Genomic DNA, 23,964 nt, shown 5'->3' on the forward strand with positions numbered 1-23,964 from the left:
AATTACTGGATTACTGAACATTCATTTTAGTGTTTATGGACAGAAAAATGCAAAACTGACTCTAAAATGTTGCATGAAGTAGGCAAAGGGGCATCAGACTTCTTCACGTAATACCTAATTTTGTAAGACAATTTCACTTTCGGCACGACTTCACCAAATGCTTTGTATATTTTGGTTTACTGATATTCTGACTTCTTACATTTTCTCCAGCAGTAGGGACACGCAGATTAAAAGTTAAGACCCTTTTACCATGAATGATGTCAGATTTTTAATGGGTTGGTTACAGTGCAGGATATTTTTCTTGATAGGATGTGATTTGAAAGGACCTTGTAGGGAACAGGCTGAGTTTATCTGTTAACAAAAAAGAGTTTTACCATGGTGGAAAACCCACTGTGTTTATAAAAGATCAAACCGAACGTCTTGGGAAACTTAAGCGGCTGCACGAGATTAATCACTGATGAATTTGGAGAAACGCATGTGGAGAAGAGGGGAGCGGGGAGAAGAACATGAATAGGTGCACAGTGATGGGTTCTAAGTTCGTTATCTGCCATCAGGTAGAAATGCCGGGGCCGCAGCAGCAGTCACGGAGCAAGTCTGACACAGCACGGGGAGAGGAAAAAAGGACAAAACAGAAAACGTGCAGGATACTGTGTTAGTAATTCAGGTCACCACTGTCAAGTGGAATAAAAAGCAAATAAACCTGAAAGAATCATCAACTTTGGAACACTTTCGATGTGAGATGAGAGTATACTGAAGTCTTCAGCTTGGGCTGTGACCAGGTGCTACAAAGTCCTGCTTGGAATAGTAGAGTAAATAGAGAACAATTTTTTTGGCATTTCAGATATGACTGAAATGTAATATTGGAACTAAAAGAACACAGTAGTTTGTTAATATAAACCAGTAAGTAGTGCTTTTCACTTAGTGCTGGGTTAAATTGTGGACTAGTCCTTGGATACTGCGGAGAGGAAAATGGCAACACACTTAGAATGACGAGATGTGTTAATGGAAGATGGGTTTATTATGGCTGCTGAACATGGCGATTGAAATCAGCACTGGGTTTGTTACATCTTCATACTCGTGATTGCTGAGAGAAGGGTATGTACCTTTATTCTTTCTCAAAATGTTTATTACTTGTGTAGATGGACCTTATTCTGCATTAGTTAATTCTGGTTTTGTTAATATTTTATGTTTTGTGTCTTTGATAATTTGTATAGATGGAATAATAAAGATGCAAATAATACACACGTTCTTCTAAGATTTACACGAATATAGAGGTTTTGTCATGTTCTCGTGTGAGGGATTGAAAAGTAATCCTCTTTAGGTTGTGGTTGTTCAGCACAGTTGATTATCCCGCCCTTCATCCTTGGTTCCGTACTGTGCTCCTTTTGCACAGCTTGTTAATGTGCATTCTTCCATTAACATAGTGTAATGGAGAATAATTGTATGTACTGTAACTTCAACCTTACAGATTTTTCCCGTGTCCTTTCCTTCTCTGTCCCCGTGTGTATATTTAGTCTTCAGGTATATCACCTGTGATACCTGTAAACTCGGTCGTTATTCCACCCCTGCTGTTTAAGTTTCATTACATTCTCTCCAGCTCTAGAAAATTAGTTTGGGGAAAATGATATTTTCATTCTGCTTCTTGAATAAATTCTCCTGACACTATAGCTGGTGAGGCTCATACATTTCTAAAATAGTCTGGATCTCAAATATTGTCAAAACTGGAAGGGGAGGGTTGAAGGGAGTCCCTTCTGTACCTAGCCCTTAGTCCTGTTGTGGATGTTTTCTGTATTTGGGAAATAGTCTTGAACTAGCTGTTGCAGTGTTGCTTATGGTAAATATATATTGGTTTATGTAATTCTAGCTCAAGCTGGAAAAATGGGGGCAAAAATAAGATCCTTATAGGCTGTAGGCTGTAACTATCAAGTTTCAGCAGAGGGGAAAACAGACCAGAAGCTCCAGGATCGAAAGAGGAAAGCATTTGGAAGGAAAAACTGCCCAGGGAACGGCAGAGTGAAGGACCAGTGCGTAGACCAAAGGAATCCCTTCTATTTTGCTATATTTTACTTTGGAGACGTGATTAAAGTCCCATCGGCAGCCTTGCTGTGTTTCCTCTGGAGACAGTGCCCGAGTGTGACTGTGGCTGGGCAGGACGTGCTGAGAGTGCTTGGGATTCAATCCGCTGCTCTGGCAATGCAGCCGAGCTGCCCAGGGAGCAAACAAATACAAGGAGAGAGGAACCAGAGGCCATTTCTCTTCTAAAATAGGCCTGGGACAAGCTCATTTATTTTGGTGCCAGATATGCATGAGCAAATAAATGACAACTCCGTGTATGGCAGTGTATGTGTGTGTTCTTATATAGGCCGTTTTGCTGGATGATGTAGGGTACTTTGTTGTGCGGATCCTTTTAGAAATGCAGAGTTTGATGCTTCAGATCATACTGGTGTGGTTATTTTTGCAGACTGCTTTTTGACTTTAGCACAGGGCCTCTAATGGTGTCATTTACGTTCAGTAGCAGTTTGGAGCACAGAGGTCACTGCCACCCCCAGCTGTGGTTTATCCTTTTTGTTGGATCTGTTGTTCCTGATGCCACATCAGTTGCTGAGGGAACAGAAGCAGAACCCAAGAACAAGCAGCCAGTGCCAGAACTGTCTGACTTAGTTTCTCCTTGTCTTTTCATGGGAACAGATGTTTTAGAGGGGATAATAAAGCAAATAATTAAATCACTGTGGCACGTTTTGCTTCACCTTTTTGTGACTTGGGAGAAAGCACATGAGAACAGGGTTTTTTTCTATGAGTTTGAGGAACAGGCCATGAGCAGTCAGGTTAATGTGTCAGTAGAAGGCAGAGCTGAAGAGGTGCTTCAGTTTTGGATTTGACAAGTGGTTTTGGGATTTGATACGCAAGTATGTTCTGTCTTAATTTGTGTAAGTTTCCATTAAATCCTGAAAATGAACAATTTTGACTACAGTGCATGTGTCCATAAATGCCTTTCAGTCACTGATTTCATAAAAGTTTGGTAGATGCAAGTAAATTTCATCCAGACCAAACTGCACAGGTGTCTGACAGGCAAAATAACATGTATTTTAGCCAAATAAAGCATTCTAAAATCCAGGGACATGCCATTAAACCAGTTCCTTTGGTGTTGATAGTTTGGGCCATGAACAAATCCTTACAGGCCTCAACTGTTAACCCTGTACTGGTTCTACTAATTCCTAGATCACCAACTACATAGTTCTATTGTATGTTTCTTCTTAGTTTGAGAGAACTCTTGAAACTCTGAACCGTTTGATGCATTTGAGTAGCTGTTGTTCTGTGTGACTGTTCTTTGACTGGACCTGATCCTCTGTTACTTTTAGAAGATTTAGATAAGCTTTGGGTAGTGTGTAGGTGTTTGTATATTAGCATATAGGAACATTTCAATAGTTGGATGACAGAATTACAAAACACAACAGTTTTAGTGTGCATGATGCATATTATAGCTAAGATGTAGCAATTGGCATATTAGAGATACAAACTAAAGCACATATGAGAAAAATAACAAGATAATCCAGTTCTATTCTAATTTTGGAGTTCAGGTTTGCCTGACAAGTGTGAAAGTCCCGAGCCATGTGAAGCAATAGCAGAGGTGCTGGCGTGACGTTTCTGCACGAAGGGATTTGGGCAAGTCCTCGCAGCATGACGGGAGAACTGTCTTGAAAAACTGGGGGGTTATTTCTGTATGTACAAGAAAGTTTTTATATAAAACTTCGTGTTGGGTCTATCTTAAATATGTTTTTAAGAACGCTCTGAAAAGGTGTTCAACATTGAATGGAACTTTTAGGAATGGAAATAGTGTGAAACTACTAGTAAAAATGTATGAAGTGTATAAATAGGTTAGTTACTTAGTCAATAAAAGTTCTTTTCATTGGGAAAAAAATGTGATAGCAATGTAGTAAACAACAAAACTGTTACATGAAAAGTACCCATGTCTTGTGAATTAACATCTAAAAAAACCCAAAAGAGAAACCATGGTAGGTGTCAACTCAAAGTATATTGTTGGCATTAATTTAAATGGAAATGAAAAATGTCCTATCCTGAAGACTTCACACAACATTGCAAGTAAGCTGTGGTTAGACTTGAGCTCGTGAGTTTGGCTGGAGTATAAATAAGGGGTTGGAAGCGCTGGTGTCCCGTGGCGCTCCCGTGAGCCGAGCAGAGCGGGGTTCTGGCTCCGTGCTGACTGGTGTGGAGAGCAGCGCCACGGGGGGCGGTTCTGGGCCCGTTCTCCTCGGGATCCCCGTGACAGGAGGAACTTGGGACACACCAGAAACTCGTGGAAACGTGTCAGTTTGTTTGAGTGCGACTGGCAACCTGTGAGCGCTGTCAGTGTGAAAGACACAGTACTAATAATAGCGCATTTTTGGTGGAAATTGCTGAAATGCAGCTTTTAAAACAACAATATCTCAGAGTTACAATTGCTATGACATTGCTCCTAATAGCAAACAACATTTTTCTTAAACACAGAAGCCTGAGTGTATTAGTTGTCATAAACAGGCTTCACTATTAGTCTGGCTGTTCTGTATGTGGATATACTGCGTTTAACTTTCTTTGCAAGAAACAGAGAAATAGCAGTGCCAGGAATGTGAAAGATTGTATGTGATAGCTGGGTAGTCAGTTCTAAAGAGCTGGAATACATTATGCTCTAGTGCAGCGAGGGTTTTAGGAGATGGTGGAGGCGCGGGAGCAGCCTGGCCCTGTGTGCTCGAGGGCGAGGCGGCGGGGACGGAGGCCGGCCTGGCTGAGCAGGGAGCTCCAGCCGCTTCCAGCAGCTTCTCAGCAGGCCTGGCTGACCGGGGGTGTCCCGGCTCACTGAGGGCTGGCAAATGCGACGCCCGTCTACGGGAAGGGCGCGCAGGAGGAATCGCAGGCCTGTCGGTCTGAGGGTGGTGCCGGGGCAGCCCGTGGAGCAGACCATCCTTTTTTCCTCTCTTTTCCCAGCTGTGTTTGTGTCTGTGTGATTGTTGCTTTTTTAGCACTGTGCACGGTTCCCTGAGTGATGCAAAATGCAGTTCAGTTGTGTTTGTGTCTGGGGTTTCTGTCTGATGGGGCGATGGAAGCAGCTCTGCGGGTGCTGAAGTTGCGTCTCCATTGTTTGCCGAGTGCGCACATTTACAGCAGAAGTGCAGTCTCGAGTGGTGGTTGGTCTTAAACAGAGGATGAAGATACAGCCCCTCGTAGTGCAGTAATACTCAGGTTTTCTCTTGTTCAGCTCAAAATGGATGTTAAAGTATAAAATGGCACTTGCTTTGCTAGAAGAAAGACTCAGTTTGTTTCACATTTTCCTCGTTCTCCCAATGATGATGGCAGGAAGAGGATCAGTGTCGTACTTTTAGTGACAGCGTTCCTTTCTTCCATCTACACTGACACGACAGAGTTGTTAATCAACACGTCTCCGGTTGCTGGGAGCGGCCGTGACATCGCTCCCGTTCACGGGACGCGCGGAAGTGACACGCGGGGCGGTCACGCGGACGTGTCCTGCGAGCGCTGAGTCACAGAAACTGCCGTGGCTCTGGGGTGTGGGAGTTGATGAAAACTAATTAAATGACGCAAAAACCTTTCAGCACTATTAGACAAGCTTTGTCTTGAATCCTGATCAGAATACCCAATCCTGATGTAGACTTGGTCGTTGCTGGCGTTGTTGCGTCCGTCCCTGAGAGCAGCGGAACTCCTGGTCCGGAGAGGTGCGCGGCCGCACGGGTGGTGCGCTGACGGAGCCGGCTGATCCGCGCGGCTCCTGCTCCCTCCGGAGCGATGATTTGTCTTGGTAGTTGAGTCTGGCCTGGTCGACCTGTGTGGAGTAGTCAGCAATGTGAACAAAAACTGTGCCTCAGCGTTCTGAACTTTCCCATTTGTTAGCTTGGTTCCTGCCTCGGTGGGAGGACAGCGGTGCCACAGAACCGGTGTGTTTCTCAGACACGTTTCACCTGAAAAATGCGAAGAAGACTTGGGAATTTTTTTTTTTGTACTACTGAACTAAATAAAACCTCAGATCAGTCGTTAAACTTCTGTGGTCTGTTGCACTGAAAAAGAAATAAGCATAAAAGAGGATCTTTTTTCTTTACAGTGTATATAGAGATTTTCAGCATTTGGAAATATAAGAATTGCAAGTATAAGAATTAATATTTTTAGAATATTTGAAAATGGCCAGACCAGCAAATTTAGATTAATGGTGATTTAGGGGGAAGGATAACAATTCACAGCATGGTAACTGTGTCTAGAAGGTGTTTATTGATCATGATCAGACAGTCTTGCGCCAGGGGAGGTTGAGGTTGGATTTGGGAACAATTTCTCCCCCAAAGGGCTGTGGGGCATTGAACAGGCTGCCCAGGGCAGTGCTGGAGTCGCTGTCCCTGGAGGGCTGGGCAGACGGACAGGAGGGTCTCAGGACAGGGGGCAGGGACAGGGCTGGGGAACGGGTGGACTCTGTGATCTCAGGGGGCTTTTCCAAACTAAACGATTCTGCGATTTTGGGGGAATTGAAGTTATGTTTGGTTTTCTCTTTCCAAATACTTAACGGAGTTAGGAATGCGTAATTGCAAGTTAGTGCAAGAAACCAGAAGATCTAGAAGAATTCTGGGATTCTGATGGTAATTTGGAGGCTTTCTGAAGGATTTGGTAGAACCTAGGCTGGTTTCATTTAACACAATTAAAAACTGAGAGCTTGCACACTCCTGCCCTATGGGCCACAAACTCCAGAAAAACAGTGTAAAACCCACCAAAATGTAGGACTCAAACCAATGGGGTTAAGATGATAAAGAACGATTTTAGGCTGAAAAGCTGAGGAATGTAAAGACGGGAGAAGGAAGTCAATGTATAAATGGCATTTGATCCATGATAGGAGGGGCTGCGTGAGGTGGGAGGGGAGGGGAGGAGGTTTGGTCCATGAAGTCTTTTAGCAGGAGTGCGCTGGTTTATAGGGGGGGCAGGGAGGGACTGCAAGCAGGCGGGACCTGACTGCAGGAGTCTCTTAAAGAGAATTAAACCCAGAACCTGACTACAGGAGTCTCTTAAAGAGAGTTAAACCCAGAACCTGACTACAGGAGTCTCTTAAAGAGAATTAAACCCAGAACCTGACTACAGGAGTCTCTTAAAGAGAATTAAACCCAGAACCTGACTACAGGAGTCTCTTAAAGAGAATTAAACCCAGAACCTGACTGCAGGAGTCTCTTAAAGAGAGTTAAACCCAGAACCTGACTACAGGAGTCTCTTAAAGAGAATTAAACCCAGAACCTGACTACAGGAGTCTCTTAAAGAGAATTAAACCCAGAACCTGACTACAGGAGTCTCTTAAAGAGAGTTAAACCCAGAACCTGACTACAGGAGTCTCTTAAAGAGAATTAAACCCAGAACCTGACTACAGGAGTCTCTTAAAGAGAATTAAACCCAGAACCTGACTACAGGAGTCTCTTAAAGAGAGTTAAACCCAGAACCTGACTACAGGAGTCTCTTAAACAGAGTTAAACCCAGAACCTGGACTCTTTGGGAGAGCATTAAATGTTCCTCATAGTGACTGATGCCCAGCCTTTGCTAGCACCACTGTGCGCATTGCTGAAATCTGCTGCTGAAATACTGACCTGCTGTTGAATTATCAGTCTCCAAAATCAGAATAGGTATTTTTGCCTTGGCGGATTAAAATCTTTCTGAAATTATATATTTGCACAAAGCTTATATTGTTAACTGAGACTTTTTTTGTTGATCTGTTGTTCTGAAGTAATATTTTTAGTTATTGCTTTTCCACACATTAGTTCATCAAAGGAGATAGAAGCCTTTAAAAGTATTTCTAAAAAAGATGTGTTTTAAAAATCAGCTCACTTTCCTCGAACTGTGTTGAAGGGCCGTACCTTCTCTGTCCCCGGCCGCTGGGTGGGAGGGTTTTGCAGGGAGCCGGTTGTCGTGCGTTGGTCTGCAAGAGGTGTCACAGGCTCTTTGCCGAGACTTCAGATGTGTCGGCAGTGCCGTGCCCTGTCTTGCACAGCGAGACGTGCTTCAGCTTTTTCAAGTATTTATGTGAGTTTTCGGGAAGTGCCCCCATTTGATCAAATATTCTCTCATGTTTTCAAGAAGTGCTGGTTATAAACGTTGACATTGCCCTGATCTCACTTTTCAGTCATTTTCGACACCGTGGCTTGGTGAGCTCTCCTGTCCCTGCAGTTCCGGAGCAGACACACCTGAATTACGCATGAAAACCAGGAAGAATGAGCTTGAAAACTCATGTTCATTCAACCTTTGTTTGCAATATAATTAAAGCAGGCAGCGAGTCTGTGTTTAAAAGGCAGGCATACCTTTTGCACTATGTTTGCGTTGGAGAAAGAAGTAAATTAAAGTCAAGAGAGAAAACATTTTGGCCCATGACTTGATGAAAATGGTGCAGTTTTTGCTGCTTTCTGCAGTGCTTTCAGATTTTAAGTTCTGATTTAATTAAGCAGATGCTATTGCAAGGATGTAAACCAGTTATTCTAGTCTTGCTTGAAAAAACCCACCATGCAAAGTGATAACAGTAACAAAGGTGGGAATTCACCCCACCCTGTCTTCCCACTTAAGTCAAACCTCAATTAGCTTCATTTATATGCTATTAATAATATTAAGCGCAGGAAACTTCCTTTTTCTGTACTTTGTACACAATAAGGAAATAATGTAGGGGAAAAAAGATGAGGTTCTGTTAATGTTGCGTAGTTGATGGTGACGTTTATAAATACAGAACAACGTAATCGGTGCTGTCCATGCACTGTCCTTTTCTTGCCCGGAGCGGCGGTTGTTGCACCCGCGGTTCTGCAGCCAGGGCACACAGGCGGCTCCAGGGCACAGGGACATGATATGAACATGAAACAACGTGATATAAACACGATACAAAGTTTACAGTCTCCTCTCCAGGCACTCTGCATTTTCTGTTCTTTTACATTTTCAAATGCCACCTGTGTGCTCTGAGTGTGGAATGTTGGCTCTTTCTGGCCTTTTATTCTCAAGTTGCATTAGGATTTTGTTTGCGTGTAAGGCTACTTTGTTTTACGCTTCTAATAATCAGTTCTAAAAGCAAACCTAAAAAATAAACCACAATAAAATGCTTTTCTGTGGGCTTTGTTAGTGGAATAACTGTGAGTACCAAGAGGGAGAAGAACAGACGGGTCGCAAGGACTTCTGTTATTTCACAACTAAATGGTAAATCCCGAGCTTTCCACGTTTGTGCGGCTGTGCAGTTGTGTCATGAAGAGAATATTTAATCTGAAACAATATTATTTGGTGGTCTCAAATGTTTTTTGAATTGGGCGGCGTCGATGTGTAACTTCCCGAGGTTCACGCCCGGTCCCGTCTCGGCGCTCGAGCCCTGGGCTGCTCTTCAGCTCCCTGCAGTGCTTGTGTGGCTGAGGCACCTGTGCGCTGCGCTTTGTGTGCTGGGACCAAAACCAGCCTGCGTGCTTTCAGTCGGGGAGAAGAAAAACACTGACACATGTAAGGAGCATATTAGTAGTGGTATTTATAGAAGTAGATGCTTCCTTTGTTTTTAGTTTAGGAATTTTAAAGCTTCAGTCTTGGTGTATACAAATCTGCAGCAAATGATATAATTTTTGAAACCTCACAGTCACTTGTCAGAGTCATTTTTCCCCTAGTTTTACCATATAAATAAAATTTGGGTCTCTTTGTAGATAATGATTTTTTTTCTTTAACAGTTTATTGTTAAAGCCTTCAGAAATGTAGAAATTTGGATTCTTCCTTGAGCTTACTTCCAAAAAGCCCTTTACCCGTCAGTGTTACAGCCGTGGGGCAGACCATTCCCTGGTGGGCCAGCGCAGACCTGAGCACGGCCAGCGGCAGCGTGGCTCCAGAGGAAGGGCGGCCGCGTTTGCGGGGCGGGTGTGCGGTTAGCGGAGATGTGCTGGTGATGGAGCCGGGGCGTTCGACACAGGCGTTCATTCTCCTTTCCAGAGCAACAGAAATTGCTGGGCCTGTTTTAGAGGCCTTTATTTATTTGCTAACTGTGGTGAGTGCTACGAATGTATTGAGGTAGCTTTTACAGCAAGGGACTAAACTCTGAACCATGGAACCTTTCGTCTTTGGAAGGAGAATAAACAACATCAGTTATATAAGACCATGCGTTCAATCTGCTTTTCTTTGTCGATGAAGAGTGGATAATGGTCTTTAATTTGTTGATTGTGAATATGTACAGCATATGGGAGAAGGAAATAGGGCCGTGTGTGATGCATTTGGTATATGTTGCATTGTATTTGCTTTTGTTTACTTGAGTAAGAAATGGGAAGTTAGATTCGCATATAACAGACAACTCTATTTTTGTTACTAAAAGTGAATTTATTAGCTTGGGAAGCAGCAGTTGCATCAAGATGCACTTTTCTTTCCCTCAGACAGTGTCAGATACCCAGGACATCTGTCGGTCCCTTGTGTGTGACCCTCGGTTGTCCGGCTGACGGTAGCTGTGGCTCCTCAGCAGAGGGGCGGTGGGCTGTGTGTGCACATCTAGCCGGGGTTGCTTTCCCAGTCTGTAAAATTCCTGGGTTTGGACCTTCATTAAGGTCTTGACTATGTGCAGTTGATACAGTTTCACCACTCCATTAGATTAATTCAACACCAATACTAGTTTTATTACCTGTAATTTTGAATGGGCTGCTAAAATTTACCTACCTAATGCAGACTTTTTATTAAGCCTAATGAAAGTATGTCATGCTAACATGGTCATGCTGGGCGATTTGCATAGTACCATATGATACGTGAAATTTCACTGACTCTTGACTGGCCTTCAGTGAAAAAACATTAGAAGCCCTCAGCAATATCAGTGTTGTACTATTATAGCAAGTAATACTTTCCTGAGATGGTTGTATTCCAAATGTTTCATCTGTTCTGCCTTTTTCTCTTTTGTATACAATGGGTATGAACGATGTGTTTGGAAAAACTTGATCTACCCAGGGAACAGAAAATCTGGGAAGAAAGCAATCTGGACAAGTCTTCAAAAACTGGTTTTACATTGGGTGAAATGTGTGTGGATTTTGCGCTGACATAGTGGTGCTTTTCAGTCCTCATAACGAGAGGAGAATTTGGGATCCTCACGCTAGAGAGACTCAGTAAATGGATGAGACCCTGGTTCTGTATAAATGAAATTGACAATCCCATTGGTTTCCGGGAGGCCGGAGTTCTTTTTGCGGTTTAACAGGAAGATTCCTCTGACCTGCCGCCTACACGCGAAGGGACACGCGGTCCCGTATGGTTCACAGGCACGGGTTTCGCGGGCGTTTCCTGCCCCGTTTGGCGTCTGTCCCCGGGAAGGGGCTCGGGACAGGACGCGTGTGTCCCCAGCTGACGGTTGTTTCTGTTTGCAGGTTGCAGACCAGCCATGTCCCAGAACTGACCGTGGTCCGCCCAGTAAGTAACCAACCTGCAGCAGTAACCGTTGTGATGATGTTCTGAGAAGCATGAGCTGTACAGGGAGAAGGAAAACGTTATGCACTGTGTGCTTAGTGCTAAATTCTGCATCCAGGTCCTGATTTTTCTGCAAGACATTAAGCACGAGCTTAACTAAGACTTCTAGATCCTTAGTCTACATCTGCAGTTACTTTTGTGACTTCAGGCTTAACTGCTGAGTAGATCTGTGGCAGTGCTGTCCATAATAACAGTGGTATCGTGCTTTCGGGATCTGTTTGTGTGTAGGCTTGAAATATAAATATTATAGAATGTAATTTTAGTGTGTTGCATGTTTTCAGTATGCCTTTAGTAGCTTTGATATCTGATGGTATACAGTTCAGGGAATATTTAAAATTGATTGAGAGGTTGTGCTGAGAATTTTGATTCCAAAATCCATTTTAGCAACTTTGAAAAATATTTTGGATAGTCAGAGAATGTGTGATATTTTGCTACATGATGAGCGAGCATGAATTATCTTTTTTTAATTAATAGATAGCTTACTAGATGATTATGAAATCAATAATTTTACATTTACATCAATTTGCTTGTGTTTTTTCGGGACAGCTACAGAGAAAAGGTGTTTGTGTCTTACTCTGGTACTTGGCTTTAGACAAAGCTGCAGTGAAAACTGAACTAGAGATTTAAACCTTTGCTCAGCTCACAGGTGCAACTTTCAGGTGTGCTTTTCACTCTGTGCTGGCACTTGCTGTCTGTCAGGTACCTGAAGAAAGAGAGGGGAATTGGAAATGAATTTGACATGAATTATCAAGTTTATTATTTTGATACTCCTCATGTTAACGATCAATTCTTCATACGCTTGTGATAATAGACCCTGAAAATAGCAAATAACATACTTAAATTAGTAAGTTTATGTCCAGTAATGAGATATGTAGCTTAACAAGAGCCTTGTTTAGATCCCAGGCATGATATTGTGTGATTCAGTGGAGTCTTATCTTTCGGTAGCGTCCTTTGTGCCAGTATCCCAGAGGTAAATTATAATCAGTAAAGGTAAAACTTGCGCTGACAACAGGGGGAAAAAAGGCTAAATCAATCTTTTTTGCAAGCTGATTAAAATAATTTGTAAGGTTGAATTTAAAAGGTTTTAAAAGTACTCTTTCAAGTGTACAGTTGCACACTGTATGTACAACACTAAAACCACTAGATGTGACTTGATACAGGATTTATGGAATGTACCAACACCTGCTGGATTCAAAGAGTGAACAGGTTCATATGCAGAGAGCAGCTCAATCAAATAGGAGGGATCAAGTGAATTAAAGCTCCGAGGAAGGGTTTTTCTAGTGAACCCGTTGCGTACAGGCAGCGATGCGGGAGCAGGGAGGGGCGGGAGGCGGGGTCGCCTGCGTTTTGGGGCGAGCAGCAGCAACCTGAACCAGTTTAAAAAGAAAAGAAAGCAGACCTAGGAAAGTCATTAAGTACTTTCAAATAATAGACAGAAATAGGGTGACTGTGTGCAGGATTTAGAGTGTCTGGAGGCGCTGGACACTGAAGCGTTCGTAACGCGGTAGCGCGCTGCCGGCTCCTGTGGGGTCAGCCGACTGTAATGAAAAATCTTGCAGAAACACGCAAGTGAGACACGCATCTTGCTTTATTTTGAACACGTGCTTTATCACTTGTCAACAGCTGTGTCTCAGAACAAAAGAAATTGCACAAAAATGTGATTGTTGAACTGTAACTGAAATTCGATAAGAGGTCTGGGAACTGGCAACTAATGAGAAACTACTAATAACAAATTGCAACACACTGTACAGAGGAGTAAGGGGGAAAAGAAGTAAGAGAAGTCTGGCAAACTCGGGTTAACACAAATGGTTCTATGCTTTTATGGCAGTTTGAATGTACCGCCAGCTCCCTGCCTACAGCTGTTACCGTGTTACAGAAGTTAAGTGTCTACATACATAGCTGTATTTGCCTTTTTTGTCATGTAAATACTCAAAAGGGTGCAGAGAGGTCACGTGAAGGTGCATTTGGTTATGGAAAAGGGATCTTTGTTTCTATAGTCCCTCAAACAGTTGTGGGGTCTGGAGTAGAAAAGAGGTATGGAGCTGCCGGAGGGCCCAGGAGTGACGGAGGCTGGAGCAGCTCTGCTGGGGACAGGTGACAGAGCTGGGCTGCTGGGCTGCGGAGGAGAAGCTCCGGGGAGACCTGGCCGCGGCCTTTCGGTGCTTAAAAGGGGCTGATAAGAAAGGTGGGGACAGGCGCTTTACTGGGGCTTGCAGTGTCGGGACAAGGAGAAATGCTCTTAAACTGAAAGAGGCTTGATTTAAATTAGATATAAGGAAGAAGTTCCTCCCCGTGTGGGCGGTGAGGCCCGGGCCAGGCCGCAGCGCTGGTCCCGGTCCCGCGGAGCCGGCGCGGCTGGCGGACGGCGTCCCTGCCCGCGGCGGGAGCCCGGGCGCCGCGGGCCGGTGGAAGCGCTGCTCCTTGCGCCCGGCCGCGGCGCTGGCGGAGCGAGGGCCGGGGTACACCTGGCCAGCTCGGGAGAGCACCAGGGCGTCCAGGACAGTCCATCCCCGAAGAACATGGCCATTTACTTCACACGTGCGTAGCACCTACAGGTTTAATTGTATCTTTACCTCAGTAGAATGAATAACAGTTAAAATTGACTAAGAAACTGAAAAGAATGACTTCAGGTTTTATGTGCTTACAGTAGTTCTGCAGAGTGTAAATAAAAGGCAAAAGACAATTATGTCTTTTTCTACTTATTTTTGCAGCTACTTTTAGAAAATCATCTCATTAAAAAATTGAAATCGAAGTATTTTATTTCCCTAAGTTGCTGATATATCTGCAGATATGGTCATTGTGTATACAGGTGCATATGCTTGCTTGGATGTGTTTGTTTAGATTTATTTGTCAAGGAAAAAAAATAACATGCTACATAAAACCATTATGGAAGTAAAATTAAAAATGACTGAAAGTTTCATGGAAAGAATTAATAAACTACGTATTTGTCTGTGGAATATATATTTTTATTACAATTTTCTTTTAAACTAGTAGACTAGTTTGATGTGTTGTATTTTATAATCGGAAGGCAGTTTTGATAAGCAAAACAAGCAAACCACCAACACTCATGCGAGTGCTGTAAGAGTTACTCCAAATTGTTTTAATGCTGCTGCTGCAAAGCAGGTTTAAGAACAGTTATTTTCTGTAAGGGTTAAGGAGCAGCTTTTGATTACGTATTGTCAATCCAGGATTAGCATCTGTTAGGAGGAATAAGTGGTTTATTAAGCTTTACCGTACAGATGGCAACTGGAGAAGCTCAGATGCAAATTGAATTTTAGGTAGTATCCGTGTATTGTTGAGACCAGCTGGTTCTCTCTTTGCAGTAATGGTGATCTGTTTGCACCAAGTGTTAGTGTTGTTTGCAGTTACTTCAGAAGTTCAGAAGTCCTTCAAAGCACATGTGATTAGAGTTTTCACTTTGTTTGCTTTGACTTTCTTGCAGGAAGAAGTGTTCTTAGTGTTTGCATACAAAGCTTTGCTTATGGGAAACAAGAAATATTTTCTTCAAATTAAATGTCAGAGTTGTAATATACAGTAGCTCTGTAATTTAGATGTTTAGGTTAAAAGGACATTTCCAGGCAACTATTGAAAAGATAATTTTCCCTGTGTAAGTTGATACAACTTTATCTTTTGCATCTCAGTGTTCAGTGACTTTTCTGCTTGTAGCTGCTGTGAGTATTGTGTTCCTTTCTCAGCTGGAAAGCTGCTTCTGGGGGGACTTCACCGGGCACCCCAGGCAGGCTCCAAAAACCCTGGTCTGGGTAAGGGTTACGGTTTCAGGGAGGGAATGTACTGTATGCGGCGCTTTTTATGCTGTGACTAGAATTCATAGTACTACTATGAGTCATTTGATATTTGGTTATATTCTTAAAGTCTTAAAAGTCTGAAGGCAAAACTAAATTGGCTTTATTCAATTTCTTTTCTGATTTTGAGGTAGGTAGCAGATCCTGTGGCAGTAAAGGGAAAACTGAAATATTGAAATCAAGAGAGTCAAAACTGAGAAGGCAACCGGCATCCTTGAATGAAAAAATACCAAACAATTAGAGTTCTTTAATTTTCAGCTTGACAACCGGAAGAGTTTACATGTGTGTTTTGGGGAGATGGATGTGAAAACAGAACAGCCCTGTGCCGGGGGCGGCAGCTCATCAGGATCTCTTCAACCGCGTGTGAAGGGCACCAGGCCTTGGCTTGTTCTTCGTTTGTGGTTGTGCCTCTGCTCTTGTGTTGCTTGGAAGTCCATAAATCATTTACTAATTTATCTTAACAGTGGGTGAGTCAGAATAAAAGATGATTTTTTTCCCAGAGATTTTTGCCTAGCAGGACAGGTGGGGGCAGTAGCAGAAAGGCCCTGGGGTTTGGCAGAGAGTAAGTGGGAGGTGAGTCAGCCCAGGCCGCGGCGGGGTGTGAGGGGCAGGCCGAGCCCTGCCGAGACCAGGGGCTGTGCCCCAGGGCCGGGCAGTGCCGAGCCCTGCCGAGACCAGGGGCTGTGCCCCAGGGCCGGGCAGTGCCGAGCCCTGCCGAGACCAGGGGCTGTGTCCCAGGGACGGGCAGTGCTGAGCCCTGCCGAGACCAGGGGCTGTGTCCCAGGGCCGGGCAGTGCCCAGAGCAGGGGCTGTGTCCCAGGGCCAGGCAGTGCCCAGAGCAGGGGCTGTGTCCCAGGGCCAGGCAGTGCCGAGACCAGGGGCTGTGTCCCAGGGCCAGGCAGTGCCGAGACCAGGGGCTGTGTCCCAGGGACGGGCAGTGCCCAGAGCAGGGGATGCAATACGATGTGTGAGAGAACTGGGATTGATCAGAGGAGCTGATGGTTGTCTCGACCTGCCTTGAAGGTGTTAGAGAGAAGAAAACTCAGATTCTGCTTGGGAGTGGGCCATGAAATGAGAAGAGGCAAAAGACAAATTACGCAAAGAGAAAGCTTGATTAGACAAAAGGGAGAAAATTCTGAGAGCAAAAGTTGTCAAACTTTATGAGCTGGCAACATTCGCTTGCAGCCCAGAAACCCAGTTGTACCCTGGGCTGTGTCCCCAGCCCCTGGGCAGCGGGTCAGGGAGGGCATTGTCCCCTCTGCCCCGCTCTGTGAGCCCCCTGCAGTGCTGGTCCAGAAAGTTTTTATGATGAGGGTGGTGAGACACTGTAATAGGTTTGCCCAGAGAAGTTGTGGATGCCGCATTGTTGGAAGTGGTCAAGTGTGGTTCGATGGGGCTTTGAGCAACCTAACCCAATATAAGATGCGCCTGCCTACGGCGCGGGGTTGGACTAGATGATCCTTCAAGGTCCTTTCCAGCCCAGTCTGTGCTTCTATGAAACACTGAAATGGGTGCTCAGAGAGCCTGCAAAAATCTACTTCTTTGCTGGACAAGGCTCTGTGCAAGCTGATGTGACTTCGCAGTTAACTGTACTTTGAGCAGATGGGACCAGATGACCTCCCTAAGATCCTTCCAATCTCAACAAATTTTTGATTCTCTCTTAACCAGAAAGATCTTAATTGTTTTCCTTTTATTCCGCTTTGTGTCTTTCCTGCTAGGGTTTTTACAGGAAGAAGGTAGAATTAGAGGCAGTAGTTCAAGGAGTTGTTGAGTCAAGTCAGTGCTTCATAGCAGGGAAAATGGGGTGGGAGGTAACTCCCTTTGGAGTACTGAAGAGGTATTGAATTTCTACCAGTGACTGGCACTTGCTTGTTCCAGCACCTTCCACATCCTCAGTGCCATCTCTCTTAGGGCTGTGCTGTCTCCCAGACCGGGCCATGCCTGAACCCGTGGTCTGGGTGCCTCGTTAGCTCTGCTGTATTGTAGTACATCCTCTCAGAGACCCATTCCTTTCCTCTTCTGCTGGCCTGGGTTTCCCCCGATTGGGAACAATTGTTTTCAGTTTGGATGCAACGTGGTGCCCTTCTTCAGAGGCACAAAACAGTGAGCCATGAAGGTCCGTGTTCGAGACAAGTACGTTTCATGCAGGCGCTCCCTTGCATTCTGTAGTTTGCCAACCTCCTTTAACACCACTAATACCCCGAAGTAATTAGCTATTAGTAGTGAGGAGATGGGTAGAGGTAGTTGAATTGCAGATGAAAGAAACAACTGAAATGTATCTTGTTAGCAGATGGAAAATCGAACAAGTTTGGTGGACTTTTTTTTTCTTTGGGTGAGAGATGCAATCTGAGAGTGTCAGGTGAATATGTGTGAGTCATAAAATAAACATGTTGGATATGTATCAGTGTATATCTGATCCTGCTCTTTCTAAGCCAGGCACAGAGGTAACGCCTGAGCTAGCTCAGCCTATCCTGCCGTCTCCCCAAGCGGTGCTGGGGTTTAACCAGGGACATCGATCGCAGGGAAACGTATTCTGGGAATGAAGTGACCGTTTTTCCATATGGATTTAGAAAACTATTCTTGGCTTAAATTGTGTCTACTTTTGGGATATGAAAAGCAGCCTGACCAAAGTGAATAGTGGGCAGAGAGCACATAGAATAGAATAGATCAAATTTATCAGGTGTCTGATACTGTTACTGCTGCAACGGGAGGAAGTGAAGACACAGGCAGTGAGAAGACAGATGGGAGGTGAAGCCGAGATTGTAAAATATCTATTTTACGTATGTTGCAAAGTACATTTGCATAAAGGTGCTTACAAGTTGTGACTAGTATTGAAATGTTTTGATCCAAATGTTTAACATGTCAAGGGTTTGTATGGCAGTAGTTGGACATCAGCTATGTGATCCTATGTGTTTGCATATTATGTATTTGTAATACAAAATGTTTCTCCTGTGCTCCGTTTTCACTGTAAAATCAAGCTACAAGTTTGCATGTTTTAAAATTTCTGTAGAGTACCAACATGTACCTGAATTTCAAGAGTTGCTATCACGGAATACGTTCATTGAGGTCATGCTGTGATGAGCCTCGTGATGGACTGTGTATTCTCATAGCTGTTGGAGAGCATGTGTGTGCATAGACACGTATGTGTATATATGGATATATACCTATCAAAAAGTGCCTTTATTGATCTATGTGTAATCTGTTTTATCTGGGGACCTAAGTCTTCAGGTATTTGTTCAGTAAGGCAAGATTTTCTTTCCTTTTGTCCCAGCTCTAACCTGGAATCTTCCGTCAGTTTGTACACACGTCAAGAGACTAGAGCTGAGCGTGGTTCTGCTGCTGTCGGTGACGCTGCGATCGTTCATCTGTATGGTGGTCTGTAACGAGTGTCTTGTTAGGCGTGTTTTGATTTGGTAAAGAAGAAATAAGTTGAGATTGTGTTCATGTACATTATGTAAATATGAAATTAACAGGTGTTTTTGAAATGTTTTTGTGTGTTTTGTCAGTATTTGAAAGGTTTTCTTTTTAGATTTTTGTTTTAAAACAAAGAAAAGGCTGTAGACCTCAGCATTTTAGTATCCTCGCGTGGTTCCGAGGAGGCGAAGCGCTGGGGTGCTGGAGCGCAGCTGAGCGCACGCCGGGCGGGTAAAGCGCCGGCTTTCGGGGCTGGGGGGCCGGATGTGTCGCCTGCCTTGGCTGGTGCAGAGGTGACGCCAAGGTGAACGCAGGCGTGCGAAATGGTTGGGAATCATTGATATTCTGACTCGGAGGCTGTAAATGGCTCTGTGGCAGATGGAGTCTTTGTCAAGGAAGAAAAATGGCAGCTCTGGAACATCGTGGATGTTTTTGCTGGGCAGCTCAGCACACAGGCTGTGACCTTCAGTGTTCGGGGGTTTCTCCTGTGCTCTGATAAATTGTCCTCTGCTTTTATTCCTTAGAAGTAGATAAACAGTAGTCACCGTGATTCAGTACAATTTGGAGTATTTCATGGTGAAAAGGTGCGTTCGTTGCCGGTTTTTTACAAGTAAGCTTTGAAGCATGCTTGCGATTTGTGCTTGGAGTGCCAGAAACAGCTTTAGCTGAGCGTCGTGTGGTACTGGAAATAAAGGTGGTTGTGTGCATGGATATTGTACAGCACACTATGGAAACTGGGATGTGAGCTGTTGATCCTCTGGAATATGACTTTAAACCACAACAAAACGTGCTAAACTGGACACTGTTAATTTTTAGAACATATTCCTACTGTGGACATCTATATCCGTTTGATTTGTCCCAATAAAATACACAATTTTAGACTACATATTGAGGAAGCTATTTCTGGTTAGTTCAGAGAGGTTAAATGTGGCTGATAAATTCAGTCTCATTTCTGAGTTCATGCTTTTTCTTTACTGATTGAAAATCCAGGTGTGTTTTAGCACCTGGCACCATCTAATTCTCTGTACCCTTGATACGGTTTTGTCTGTGTTCTTCTGTGAGGTTGAGTCCATATTTATAGAACAAAGGTTTGCTTTTATCTGTAGAGTAACTGGTTTATATATTCTCATTCCTAACGGTGAAATTTGTGCCAGGTTGTGTGATTTGTGAATTTTGTCCTGTACTTAAGATATATGTATGGCTGCCTAGTCTGAAGTTGTGTACCAGAATCACATATTTCATGTGTACAGTAGATGTGGATCTCTTAACGTCCTTCTCATTCAATTGTTTGAATTAAGACTATGTCCTTTAACAATTCTCTGTATCTGCTAGTTTGATCCCTAATAAATCCGTTCACGTCAGTTGTTGTAGTATATGGCTTCCAGAGCCTATAACATCTTGTAGAAGATGCTCAATTGGACAGTTGACCTATATTACAGGGTAATAAGTCATTGTTAAAAGTGCAAGCATTTCACAGCCATCACTTGCCAGCCACACTCTTTAGCCTACTCGACAGTTGTTGGACTTATAGAAAGCAGTCACTGTTCATCACAAAAGAAAAGGGCCCAGCACTCTGGGCGTCAGGGTTGTTGCATTAGAGTCTCTCTCAAGCGCCGTGCAGTCTCTGCTCTCAAAGGTGAGCCCGCTCTAAGCTGTTCTGTTGCAGTCACCTCGAGGTGTAACATGGATGGCTTTTTGCAGAAGGACGAGTGCTTTGTAATTGAAGCAGAAGCATTTTTGATAACGTGATTGAAAATAATCTTCATGCATCTCTTTATTAGGACATGGCAACGTGCACATGAGAGCAAGAGCCCTCATCTGGCTGTCTGTATCCTGTAGCGCGTGTGGGTACAAGCGAGGGACACGGGGCAGTCAGGCCGCGGGGTACATGCTTTCAGCTTCCAAAGCTCCCAATGACAGAAGTGCTTGTTAACTTGAAAAGGAACAACTGGGGCATATATGGAGAGAGCTTATGGACTTTTTGACGCTTTTAGTTGCTTCCCTCGCTCATTACCTCCAGAATGTCTGTTTGCTTCGCGGGTTGCGCAGCGTGGCTCTGGTGTGACTGGCTGGCGCTGCTGTCAGACTGTTCATTAGGTTTCTCCTCTGTTTCGCAGTGGTCTCTTGCGCCTCCTGTTCCTCTGGTGGTGTGATGGCCATGATAGCTATAGAATGACTGAACGACTTCCTCATGGCCGCAAGATAAAATGAGGAATAAATGACAAATTTCTTTGATTTATTTCGCAGGAGTTCTGTATGTGATTTTTGTATACTAACAGTAACTGACTAATTGGGGTTTGGCTTAATGGAATTAGGGTGAAAAAGGAAGAAGAGCAAACAAACCAACCCCACCGACAACCAAAAAAACCCCAACCCTACCAAACAAGCTAGCAAACGTGTATTTTCTACTGGTTTATACTGGTTTTTGGACTTGGACTTTGATGCTTATCAACAAAACCGCAAACTTGATAGTGGCATTATAGTAACAGTATCTTATTGGATTATTTCAATTAAAAAACTCTGTCAAATGAAAACAGTGGACAAATGTATTCCGCTGTATTATTAATTTTACTAGTTTGTGGTGAACCCACGCCGTGTTCTGATACTCCCGGAGCTAGCTGTGTAAACAGGTTGCTTTTTGTCTATGAAGTAGAAGGCAGCATATATCCCACAAAACCAAAAGATGATGTTGGTAGAATGAGGGAAAAAACCCAGTTTTTAATACTTCGGTAATGTTTAACTTTTATGGCCAGCTCTGAGCAGTAGAATACATGATTCCATTCAGTATTTCTCTCTTTTTAGGTGTTTTGCATAGCTGATGCTGGCTTGTGCACACCGGTCCTGAACCGGCTGGCTTGTTTGACTTGGTGTCACGATGGTTTTGCATGTTTGTGCAAAGCAGTTGTGCTTTTATTCATGTAATGGTTCTAAACTCTATTCCTGTTTAATCATTAGATAAATCTAGAGGAGATTTTCATAGATGTGGTGGTGTTGTATTAACTGGTGTGCGAATCCGTCTGTGCGGGTATAGTTTGTTCCAAGTGCCACTCAGTTTTTATCGGACGTTGCTGCTGTTTTACTGAGGAATAAAACTCCTTTGTCTCCTCAGCACCCATTGATGTTTATTTTTCCTTCAGGGCTACACTGACAGTGCTGATAGAACCCATGCGATTAGAATCTACGTTTAGCAATAAGGAGAGAAATAAATTTTGTAAAGTAAAAAGTGTTGTATGTACAGTGCTAACAAAGTATTTTGCAGTATTGCTGCACTTGAGACCAGGAGGAGGACAAGGCACCGAAAGGTCGAGGGAAGATGGGAGAGAGAACAAACGATGCACAAAGAAAATGACACCGAGGTCCCGGTTTAATACATATGTATTCCAGGTTGATGGCTGATTTCATTAGCAAATCTCATTGTTATGCAATGTCTGTTCTTCTGCAGCAAAATGAATAGTGTATCCTCAGAGGGGCTGCGTGTGTGTACTGTGGTGATACATAAAGAATATGTAGTTATAGTTGTTCTAACCTTTGAAAACTTCTGAGAAGTCTTTGTTTTCAAAATAATTTTATATTTCAATTTTCTAATAAAATGGTAAATTAGTGGTTACTTATATGGGAAAGAGCAGTTTAACCCTCCTTCTCTGCGTTTCTTTGCTGTGTTTGCTACCTGTGTGATCTTTTCACCAGAACCTTCGGTCTGACTGAATAACAGCTGATACCGAATTTACCACGTAAGGAAACAGAAATTCGGTTCTGAGAGGTTGGTTTCTGTAATGCGTTTTAAATGGCTGATAGTGACGTCTGTGGAACATCGAAACACACATCATTGCAAATCGCACAGACTCAAGTCACTCTGTATATTGTAACAGAATATACTGAAAAATATTGAAAAACTGTTTTTTGTGAATTACATCAACTTTATTAGCAATGGTCTGTGCTGGTACACAGGGCAAGGGCTCCCTAAGATACTGGCGGGCTTGAGTTCCTTTTGTTTCCGAGTGGCTCCTCACAAACCCAATGTTCAACATGAGAAGGAACATACAGGAAGGCTTTGATGCAGGAAAACTGAAATGCACTGAAATGATTGAATTCAGGTATTTTTATGTGCTCTTTCAGAATTTATTCCGTATATGAACTCTGTGGAGCCAAAATCTAGTAGCAAGTGGATGAAATGCTACTAAATGAATGTTAATTTGGTGTTTTGAATAGTTTTATGATTAGTTGTAGGCGGTGAGCCAGCACGAAGAGTGCTTGTGGGCACTGCAGTAATGCGGAGGAGAGACTGCTGCTCTGGGTTCCGTGCCCCGAAACGATCCTGTCCCTACCAGGGGTTTGCCAGAGCCACGTTTAATGACAGCAGAACGTGGCTCCTTCCCAGTGGCAGTTCAGGAGTAGCTTCTCTGTTTCTTCCGATTCCCAGATACTATTTCAGATGAAGGGTCCGTGCGTTCGGTTAGCAATTCTGTGGGGACCCAAGGGCCTTCAAAACGAAGGTGAATCATGAGCAGCGTGCCAGGGGGCGGAACCGGGGGCGGGCGGAACCGGGGGCGGGCGGAACCGGGGGCGGGCGGAACCGGGGGCGGGCGGAACCGGGGGCGGGCGGAACCGGGGGCGGGCGGAACCGGGGGCGGGCGGAACCGGGGGCGGGCGGAACCGGGGGCGGGCGGAACCGGGGGCACAGGACCGTCCCTGCCGGTGCTGAGCTGTGGCCGGCGTGTGGGTGCAGGTTGCTCAGCCTCTGCTCGTGGCTTTTCGAGGTTGGGTGGTTCAGGGTTTAGACGGGCGGCGCTGGGCTGCGGTGTGGGAACGGGGACGCTGGGCTGTGAGTGGTGTCAGCCCCATTCACAGGGACACAAACAGGACTAGTTTGGGATGCCATCGTGGGAAGGGCCACTTCTGTTAACCTTTTAACTTGACTAAAAAGTGATTTAGAACTTCTGGTGTCTGACTCCAGCGAATGATTTCTGTGGGTAGTGAATTGTCCCTGTGTCCCCTCCTGGTTTGTCCGTGCAGCCAGCATCAAAGGGCTCTGGGTGGAACTGCTGAAAGCTGCAGACAGACTAACACTTGCAGGAGAAACTTGGAGAAACAAATGTGCTGATTTAGCACACTACAGGGGTGACTGCAGGAGTTGGCACTGCCTAGAGCCGCTGCTGCAGCTTGTATTCACAGGTGATGCTGGATTTTACATAGTGTTTATATTCATCAGGGTTTACTGTTTTAAGCAAGTGTTTCTGCTGTGAAGTAATCTGCATTTCTTGAAGCAGTTTTTATATTTGCA

At 44.2% G+C, this 23,964-nt stretch overlaps 1 protein-coding gene across 18 annotated transcripts in view; it reads left to right on the top strand.

Annotated features, from left to right (window-relative positions):
- BAZ2B (bromodomain adjacent to zinc finger domain 2B) overlaps nucleotides 1–23,964 on the top strand; it is a 97,729-nt gene that overhangs the window by 10,667 nt on the left and 63,098 nt on the right. For 17 of the 18 annotated variants that reach the window (XM_065841553.2, XM_065841552.2, XM_065841562.2 and 14 more), the window contains exon 2: nucleotides 11,367–11,409. The exons of the other annotated variant lie outside the window; for it this stretch is intronic. The gene's annotated coding sequence lies outside the window, so the exon portion shown is untranslated. The remainder of the gene's footprint in view (nucleotides 1–11,366; nucleotides 11,410–23,964) is intronic. 18 annotated transcript variants of the gene reach the window in all.

The sequence above is a fragment of the Patagioenas fasciata genome, chromosome 7 (genome assembly GCF_037038585.1).
Source record: "Patagioenas fasciata isolate bPatFas1 chromosome 7, bPatFas1.hap1, whole genome shotgun sequence".
Classification (NCBI taxonomy): domain Eukaryota; kingdom Metazoa; phylum Chordata; class Aves; order Columbiformes; family Columbidae; genus Patagioenas; species Patagioenas fasciata.